The sequence below is a fragment of the Gastrolobium bilobum genome, unplaced genomic scaffold (assembly GCF_033153095.1).
Source record: "Gastrolobium bilobum isolate Gb01-03AN ecotype WA unplaced genomic scaffold, APGP_CSIRO_Gbil_v1 utg20487, whole genome shotgun sequence".
Lineage (NCBI taxonomy): Eukaryota > Viridiplantae > Streptophyta > Magnoliopsida > Fabales > Fabaceae > Gastrolobium > Gastrolobium bilobum.
In genome coordinates, this window is record NW_026897768.1 from 2,358 (window position 1) to 11,643 (window position 9,286).

Below are 9,286 nucleotides of genomic sequence, written 5' to 3' on the forward strand. Positions count from 1 at the left end.
GAGCAAGATCTTGGAGTTGAAAGATGATGCTGGAAACTTGATTAGAGAAGATCACAACATTGCACGGGTAATAAATGCTTACTTCTCTAAACTATTTTCTGAAGAAAACCATGATCGTCCTTGGGTCCAGACTCTTTGGCCAAAAGTGGACGATGAGACTGCTGTTAACTTAGGTGCTCCAATTTCAAAAGATGAAGTCAGACGAGCTTTCTTTTCTATGAAAGATTCGAAAGCTCCAGGGGAGGATGGCTATACCGCAGCATTCTACAAAAAGAACTGGGAATTTATTGGTGAACAGATTTGGAGAGATATCAAGTATTACGCAGAAAACCCTTCCAACATTAAGGAAGTCAACGGTACTCTGATCACTTTGATCCCCAAAGTTCCTAAGCCAATGTATGTTTCTCAATTCAGGCCTATTTCTTTGTGTAATGTCATTTATAAGGGTATGAGCAAGATCATTGTGGATAGGCTTAAGCTTACAATGGAGAATTTAGTTTCTCCTTACCGAGCTAGCTTCGTGCCAAATCGTCAGCTTCAGGATAATATTATAGTAGCAAAGGAGCTGGTTCATTCTATGGGGAGAGTAAAAGGAAAGAAAGGTACAATGGCAATCAAACTGGACCTTGAAAAAGCTTATGATAAACTCAGTTGGAGTTTTATCTATAAAGTGCTTATTGAAGTTCAGTTTCCTGATTGGATGATTGGTGTTATAATGGCTTCTATAACTTCTAATCGTTCGAGGGTCTTGATAAATGGTGTGGCTTCGAATTGCATAGTTCCTCAGAGAGGAATTCGTCAAGGGGATCCAATCTCTCCTTATATTTTTGTGTTGTGTGTTGAGAAGCTTTCCCACTTGATTGCTGAAAAATTGATTATGGGTTCGTGGAAGCCTATTAGAGTCTGCAGAAGAGGGCCGAGTGTATCCCACCTTTTATTTGCAGATGATGTCATTCTCTTTGCGGAAGCAGATATGGAGCAAGCTAAGGTGATTATGGATTGTATTAATCTCTGTTGTGAGATGTCAGGGCAAAGTGTTAGTGCAAATAAATCTTTGATTTATTTTTCCCCGAATACTGATACTCAAGTTGCTGCAAGGATTGTCAACAGAATGGGCTTTAAGCGCACTTCTAGTATTGGCAGATATTTAGGCTCTATTGTTAAACAAGGGAGATATATTAAAGCAGGGAGATATATTAAAGCAGACTATGGAGCTATCAAGGATAGGATACGTTCAAAACTGGATGGTTGGAAAAGCCATTGCCTTTCTTTTGCTGGTCGAGTTACTTTGGTGAAATCGGTCATTGCTGCAATCCCTTCTTTCCATATGCAGAATGGTCTTTTACCAGTAACGTTTTGTGATAAAATTGAGCAGATACAAAGGGCTTTCATTTGGGGAGATCAGGATAGCAGAAGGCGGGCTCATTTAGTAGCTTGGGATCAAATGTATAAACCCAAAGATAGAGGTGGTTTGGGAATAATTAATCTTCGACTCCAAAATGAAGCTTATATTCATAAACTGGCGTGGAAGGTGTTAACTAAGAAAGATGATTTATGGGTTAAGATTTTAGTAGCCAAGTATGGTAGAGGTCAAGACTTAAGGAGAGGTATAAAGGCAAAATCATATGACTCTAAACTTTGGCGTGATCTTGCTAAATGTTGGAGTAATTTCCTTGCTGGTCTTAGATGGGAAATAGCAGATGGTTCTGAAGTAAAGCTTTGGACTGATAACTGGTTGGGATGGGAGGAAAATTTGCAGCAGTTGTCGAGCAATCAGGTGCCGTGGGAGGAGAGTCAGAAATCAATTGCAGATTACATGGTGGATGATGGTTTCCGTCTTGAAGTTGTTCATCAATTTCTGGAGTCAGATTTGGCTGATACAGTAACAAATCATCTCAGGCTTATTCCAAGGAATGGGGAGGATAGATTAGTTTGGATCAATAATCATCACTCAACTTCTTTGGTTAAGGTCGCTTACTGTAATCTTATGAACTTCCCAGCAGATGTTCACACTAGCTTATGGAAAAAAGTTTGGTCGTGGAATGGACCTGAACGAGTGAAAGTGTTTATGTGGATGACTTTGCTTGCTAAACTTTCAGTGCGCAGCAGAACCAGTAAGTGGAGCGGAGGTTCAAATGTCTGTCCAAGTTGTCCAAATCATGAGGAAACTATTATTCATGTTCTTCGTGATTGTAGACATGCTAGGAAAATTTGGCAATCTTGGTTTACAGGTTTGATACCCAATTCCTTTATGAATTCGAATTTGCAGGATTGGTTGACTTTAAATATCGATAACATGTGGTCCTCCAATAAAGTGAAGGACTGGAGGGATATTTTCTTTACTACTTGTTGGTTTTTGTGGAAGTGGAGAAATTTGGAGATCCATGAAGATCATTTCTGTCATGATGAGCAATCGCAGGCTTCAATTTGGATGTTTGTCCAACAGATTCTGCAAGCCCGAAATTATCAGCGCCGTGGTGATTCCAACGATAGCGTTTGGACAGCCCCCAAGCAAGGGTGGGTTAAGTTGAATTGTGATGGAGCTTCTTCTAGTGGCATGAAAAAAGCTAGTTGTGGTGGTATATTAAGAGATCACAATGGATCCTTTTTGGGAAGCTTCTATTGTAATTTAGGTTCCTGCATCCTCTTGATGCAGAATTATGGGGATTACTGAAAGGTTTGGAACTGCTTTGGGGAACAGGATTAAAAAGAATAGAGCTAGAATGTGATTCTAGCCATGCCATCCAGATGTTAAAGGAGCAGCATGAAGATCCTAGGGACTCTCAAGTCACTAGCAGATTGAGATTATGGTTAAAAGGAGATTAGACTATTCATCTTGTTCATACCAAGAGAGAAAACAACAAATGTGCTCATTGGTTAGCTAAAGCTGGACAGACTAATAATCTCCATTTCAAGATTTTTAAAGATCCTCCTCCTCAGTTGATGGAACTTATAGTTGCTGATGCTAGAAATATGTCTAGCTTGTTAGTTTCTGATTTGTAATTTCTTTCTGTTTCTGGGGCTTAGACCCTCTTTATTTACAAATAAAAAAAATTATATATTATCATGTGTTTAATATGCATTAATTTATATCTTATCATGTGTTTGATATGTATTAAATAAATCGTCTGATAGAATAATATTATCTTGTTCGGTGGTTATTAATTATCATTATATGATATAAATAGATAAAAAGAGGAGGATATTCTTACTACCCCATTTTTCACTACCAATCTTTTTTTTTTTAAACTTTTCACTACCAATCTACTATCACTATAATATAACTATGTACTTAGGGGAATATATTTTTCTCTTTCTTCAGAATTTTCAGAGATTGTCGACTAAAAAGTGGAATCTAATAGCTAAAAAGTGGTAGTACATTGCTAGTGGGAAAATGGGGCAGTAAGAATATCCTCTCTCAAATAAAAATACCCAATTTTAACAAAATTTCATTGATTTTTAAAAATTAATATTTAAAATACTTTTTTACTTATTTACACATTAGTTCTTATTTTAAATTATTAGAAAATTTTAAAAATCATAATTTTAAATAAAATATATTAAAATACATAAATAAATTATAAAACTTTTTAAAACAAAAAAATTATATCCTCACCAAATAAATATTTAAAAAGTAAGTTTTAAATTGATTGTTAATATTGGTGGTCGATGGCTAGTGACAGCGGCAGGTGATTGGTGGCAAGTGACAATGGTTGATGCGGTGAGTGGTCGGTTGTGGGGGCTGGTGGCAATAGGTGGTGGTGATGGCACGGTGGAAATTGTGGTGGTTGACCTGTGGTGGTGGCGGCGGCGATTGTGTTTGGTGCAGTGGTGGTGTCGGCAATCACCGGTGACAATTGTGGTGGCTATGATGATTTGGTGGTTGTGGTAGCGATGGCCAATGACAACAACAATGATTATGGTGGTGGTTGGTGTGGTGATGGCATGTGAAAGTGATGGTGGCGGCACCGATTGTGGTGGTGGTGACTAGTGGTTAGCGGTGGTGGTCGCCGGTGACAATGGTTGGTGGCTGGTAGCTCAAGGTGATAGTTAATAGCGATGATGGTGAGTGTAACACCCCGAGTGCAAAGGCTGACTGTAGATTGGTAGATTGGTAAAGTTATATTAAGAATGGCAAAGGCTGACTATAATACCCCGAGTGTACCCGATGTATTAACTCATCTATGTTGTTAAACGCAACATAATTAATTAAGAATCATTAAGAAAACCTCTTTTACTAGTCACTTACACTTATGACTTAACCAATTGTTTTCATATAGAAATGTGAGTTAACTTTTTCATTCCATAAGCATTCACACTCTCTATATATAGTTCATTCATTTACTTAACAACTTCAATAATCCTTATGTGACGGTGCCTAATGATAGGACTTCCATCCATGGTGGAATAGGTTCATTCAACTCCCCTAGGGTCCTATACCCTTAGGTAAGGCACCACAACTCATTAGAAGTGAGTTTAGGCCTTACAAGAACACAAGTTCCTTTATTAACATAAATGCCTTAACCATGGAGTCCTACTTAGATTAATTTGTGTGACGGAAGTCACCTCTAACTATAGGCCATTGGTTAGAGGAATTTGTGCCCTTTTGGACCACTAAGATTCATATTTTAGCCCTTAGAATAGATAGGATTCAAATCCTTTTCAAAAAGCATCTAGTTCCTCCACTGCAGCAATAGGGGTCCGAATCCTTGGGGGAAGGATTCCAATCCTCCCCTGCTAATAGAGGAATTCAAATTAGTGTCTAGGAATCCTTCTAGACAGAAGCCAAAATTAGTAGCATTTTCCCCTATTTTCTATATAAAAGGCTATTAGAACACCTCCAAGGTTCAAGTTGCCACCTAATTAGCATTTCCTCATATCAAATACATACACCCATCTATCGACAAGCTTAGCATGCAATATCCATCCAAGGATTCATCAAAATGGGATTCAAGCCATCACATATACATCACATGCATTTTCCTACACAAGTTATAATGGAATATATCAAACTCATAATATATATGTTACTCAATCACTTGAACTACAAACCATAACATATGAACTTGAATCTAATTATACATGCTATTTTTACAAGTCTTTAACAAAATGATTACAAGTTTTTTTTATCAAAATATGGTTTTACAAGTATATTTTCCAAAATATATGGTATCTCTATAAATACACCCAAAAGGGATAAGCATGTCTCTTTCCTCTTGTAGTACAAACTCCTCCTTCTTGAGGATCTGAAACATAAGCCCCACACGAGGTGAAAAGAGAATCTCAGTAAACTCAGGATCCTTGAAGGATCACTCCACCCTTAAGTTCAATCTCTTGCATGAAGGGTTAGTATACATGGCATAATAGCAACATACAAATAAAGGCATTATATAATTGATCTAACTTGTACACCTAATACACTAAGATCACTCTAATGAGCTATACCTCAAAACTAGTGTCTGTATGGATCGTCCAAGAGTCGTACCTCTTAGGATAAAACCTCAAGGGAAGTCCATACACATTTTCAATTGGCCAATAAAACTAAACAATCAATTCATAACGTTAAGCATTCAATTGTACATAAGACCGTACACTAACCATACAATCTAGCCCATTGTGCTTGTTCATCGGTCTGTACACCAATGCACAACAAATTCTATATGAATGCCACTATATCGTACAACTAACAATCAACCAATCATTCAAGCAATTAACCAACACTCCCTAAGAGTGTGGTGAAACACTAAGTGAGACTAATTCCAAGGTCCAAGAATTTATCTCTTGAAGTAAAATCCTTCAACACTTTCCTTTGGTTCCAAGTATGCAATACTACACAAACTCGCCAAGTGAAAACCTAACTATAGGAAGCAAATTCAACAATCAATTCACAAATATTCAACAATCATTAAATCATATATTTTTAGCTAACCAATATTGGGATTTTGGCACTTACCCTTATTCTTGAAATTTTCAAAAATCAAGGACGTAATCCAAAAGTGGTTTCAAATGTTGTTCCTCCTCCAAACTTCCACTACTTTCAACACTTATAAACCAAACATACGTAAATCAACCATCAATTTCAATATTTAGCCCATAAATCAAAACCCCCCCAATTTTCATGAACCCTAGGTTTGTAAATTCTCATGAAAACTCAAAAAGATTCATGGGTTTCTACTTTTAACACTCTTAATAGGAAGAAGAAGCAAGGTTGCCCAAGCTTTCAAGGAGATATCTCCCTCTTTCCATATAAGAAAATGGCGCCCCTTTGTGTTCCTCAAGTAATGGAATGGTTTTTATCACTTCCTAAGCTTCAAGGTTGAGTAAGAGGTGAGAAGTGGGTTTTAACTTCCAAGTAAAATAGGTAGGGAAGATGAAATGAGGGTAGTCATTTTTCTTGCTTTTGGTTAAACCTTATTCTTAAGAGGAAAAGAAGATGACTTTTTGGCCAAAGGAGAGGAAAAAATGAAGTTACGTAAGATGAGCGGAAATGGAGAAAGAGAGTTGTGAGAAAAGTGTAAAGGTGGGGTCTCTTTTAAGACTTAGTCAAAGTCGTCCTCGATAATTTTTTTTTTCTCTCCTATGTATCACTCTCAAACTTAATCACACACATCATACTTAATTGCATTTTTGCCCTAAATTTTTTTATATTTGCATTCCCCCCCCCCCCCCCGAAAGGTGACTTAGCTTAATAATTAGATTTTTCATCTAATTAACCTTTTTTAACTTCTAAATAATTCATATTTACATAATTTAATTTTTTGGGATATTATACTGACCCTCATTTTCCTAGCAAAGTTTGTGGGAGAAAAATATAAGAATATATTTGGAATGAGAGGGATGTGACATTTGCTATCATATATATACTATTCATTTCTAAACCAAATCTCCGTTTAGGATAACTTATCCTGTTTTGGACAAGATAAAATGAGCCAACATGATAAACTTATCATATCTTGTTGGTTCACCAAATAATTGAATAACAACAAGATATGATTGTCTATCCTATTCTGACCACCAAATAGGCTTTTAAAATATTTTTTATTTGGATTTCTCCATCGATTTATGGTATAATGATATGGTGGGTCAGCAATGGGCAAGAGTTTATGGGTTTTTTTTTTAGGAAGCCTAATTACAATAAGTGACAATATTGCCACCACAACTCAACCCAAAATTTTAAGGCAGTCAGTCTATGAGTTTTCTCCACTTATAAGGTTCTCACATATTTCATTCCTAACCAATGTGGACTTCCCACTCACACATTAATTTCATTTTCAATAGAATATTTATTACTCTATTAATTCTGTTTGAGCCAGGCAGGATTACAAGGGTGACAAAGTTGTTTCTACCAAGTTTTTAACATAACTGCATATTGAAGGCTATAGGTTTAAATATACCAGACAACCTATGAGGGACCTACACGCTGGTCTTTATCAAGCCAGATTTGGCCGACTATATTTAGAAAAATAAAATAGGCTTAGATATAAAATAAAAAAAGCTTATTTAGAAAACATGTCATATGCAACTTTTACAAGGCTTGATCTGAAGCTTATAAATTAGCTTATATGATATTATTTATTTTAAATAAAATTATTACTGAAACAATAAAATAATATTTTTAATTCTTGATAGGTCTTGAAAGTCTAATGAATCTAGGTTAAACCTTTTAATTTTTAAATATAGGTCAAGTCAGACCAATAATTTAATCTACATTAGGCTAGTTTTAAAATGTTTTATATAGATATGACATATTTAGAGTAAAGTCTCACCTAACGAAATTTATTTATACACTACCGAAGGGTAATTGATTTATGTGCTTGGTTATATTTATGGGTTTGCTTTTTCTTCAGTTACTGCAGATAATACTGCAGATAACTTATCTGCAGTAAGCCCAATACGACGTCGTTTTGGGGTGAAAATCATGGTGTTTTTATAATCTTAATTTATTTCAGGGTTATAATAGTTTTTATATTTATAATTTTTTTAAGATTTCAATACCAAAACAACGTCGTTTTGGAAATAAATGCAGATAAATTATCTGCAGTAACTACAGAAATATTTTTCACTATATTTATTTTAGTCAAATCTCTTTTTGCCTTTAAAATGTGAAAAATACATTTGTCATGTTACATGACAAATGAATAGTTATTATGTTAGGAAAAAGACAAATTACATAATATTAAAGAAATTGAGATGACACATTATTCAATGAATTGGTCTTATCTTTTTCTTAATATAACAACTATTCATTTGTCATGTAACATCACAAATACATTTCCCTTAAAATATTTATTTCGAATTGTTTTTCCTCTCCGCTTCCATGCCACTATTACTTAATTTATTATATATAATATACATGCACGCAAAATGTTTGTAAGTACATAAACTATATCATCGTGCCTTCATCTGTTTGGTAGGGGAAAATAAGAGTATTTTTATATCATCCTTATAATATTTCTAATGCTTGATAAAAAAGTATTAAATAAAAAGTAAATAGATTTAATGTTTTAAAAATAAAATAAAAAATTCAATCTTTCTTCATTTAGTAATTAAGAGAATTGTAAAGGAGATTGGTTTGGAGGATTTAGAATTATTTAAAAATAATTAAAATCAAATTACATACAATATCAGGGTTGTGAACTCTGTGCTGCATAGACGAACTAACATTTTGTGTTTGGTATGAAGTTTTGGTTTAGAATGCTGAGAAAAAAATTTCCATGTTTGGCATGGGTCAAACAAAAATAATCTCAGCAAATTTTTATCCCCATCATTTTTTTTGAACTACATTTTGGTAAAAAATATTATCAACTCAACCATGGTTTTTTTTTCTCCCATGAATTCGCACAGTGTGGAGATGATGTCATGACAGTGTAGAACTGTAGAAGCATCAAACAATGGTTCATTAAAATTCTTTCCCCAAAATATCTCAAGTCCAGTTTTGTGAATCAATCAATGGTTCATCAAACATATGTAAGATATTTTTAACACCAAAATCGATATATGTATGATATATAAAACACCACATAATAATTTTTACTCTGAAAGAAATTTGTGTACCTGATTGGGTCATCTTATCTCCTGAGTGAAGAACCTTGATTGTCACAGCTAGAGTCTTCCTCTCTATGACCTATTTCAGAATGGCAGCCTTCAGCGATGGGAGCATGACGGCTCATGAGGCTTAACCCCAATATAAATAGGCTAGAGAAGGGACCTAGCAAAACCCTAATCAACAGTGTGTCTGATGGGTCCACCCATCACAGAAGCCCAATCAGACACTAATGCCTACACT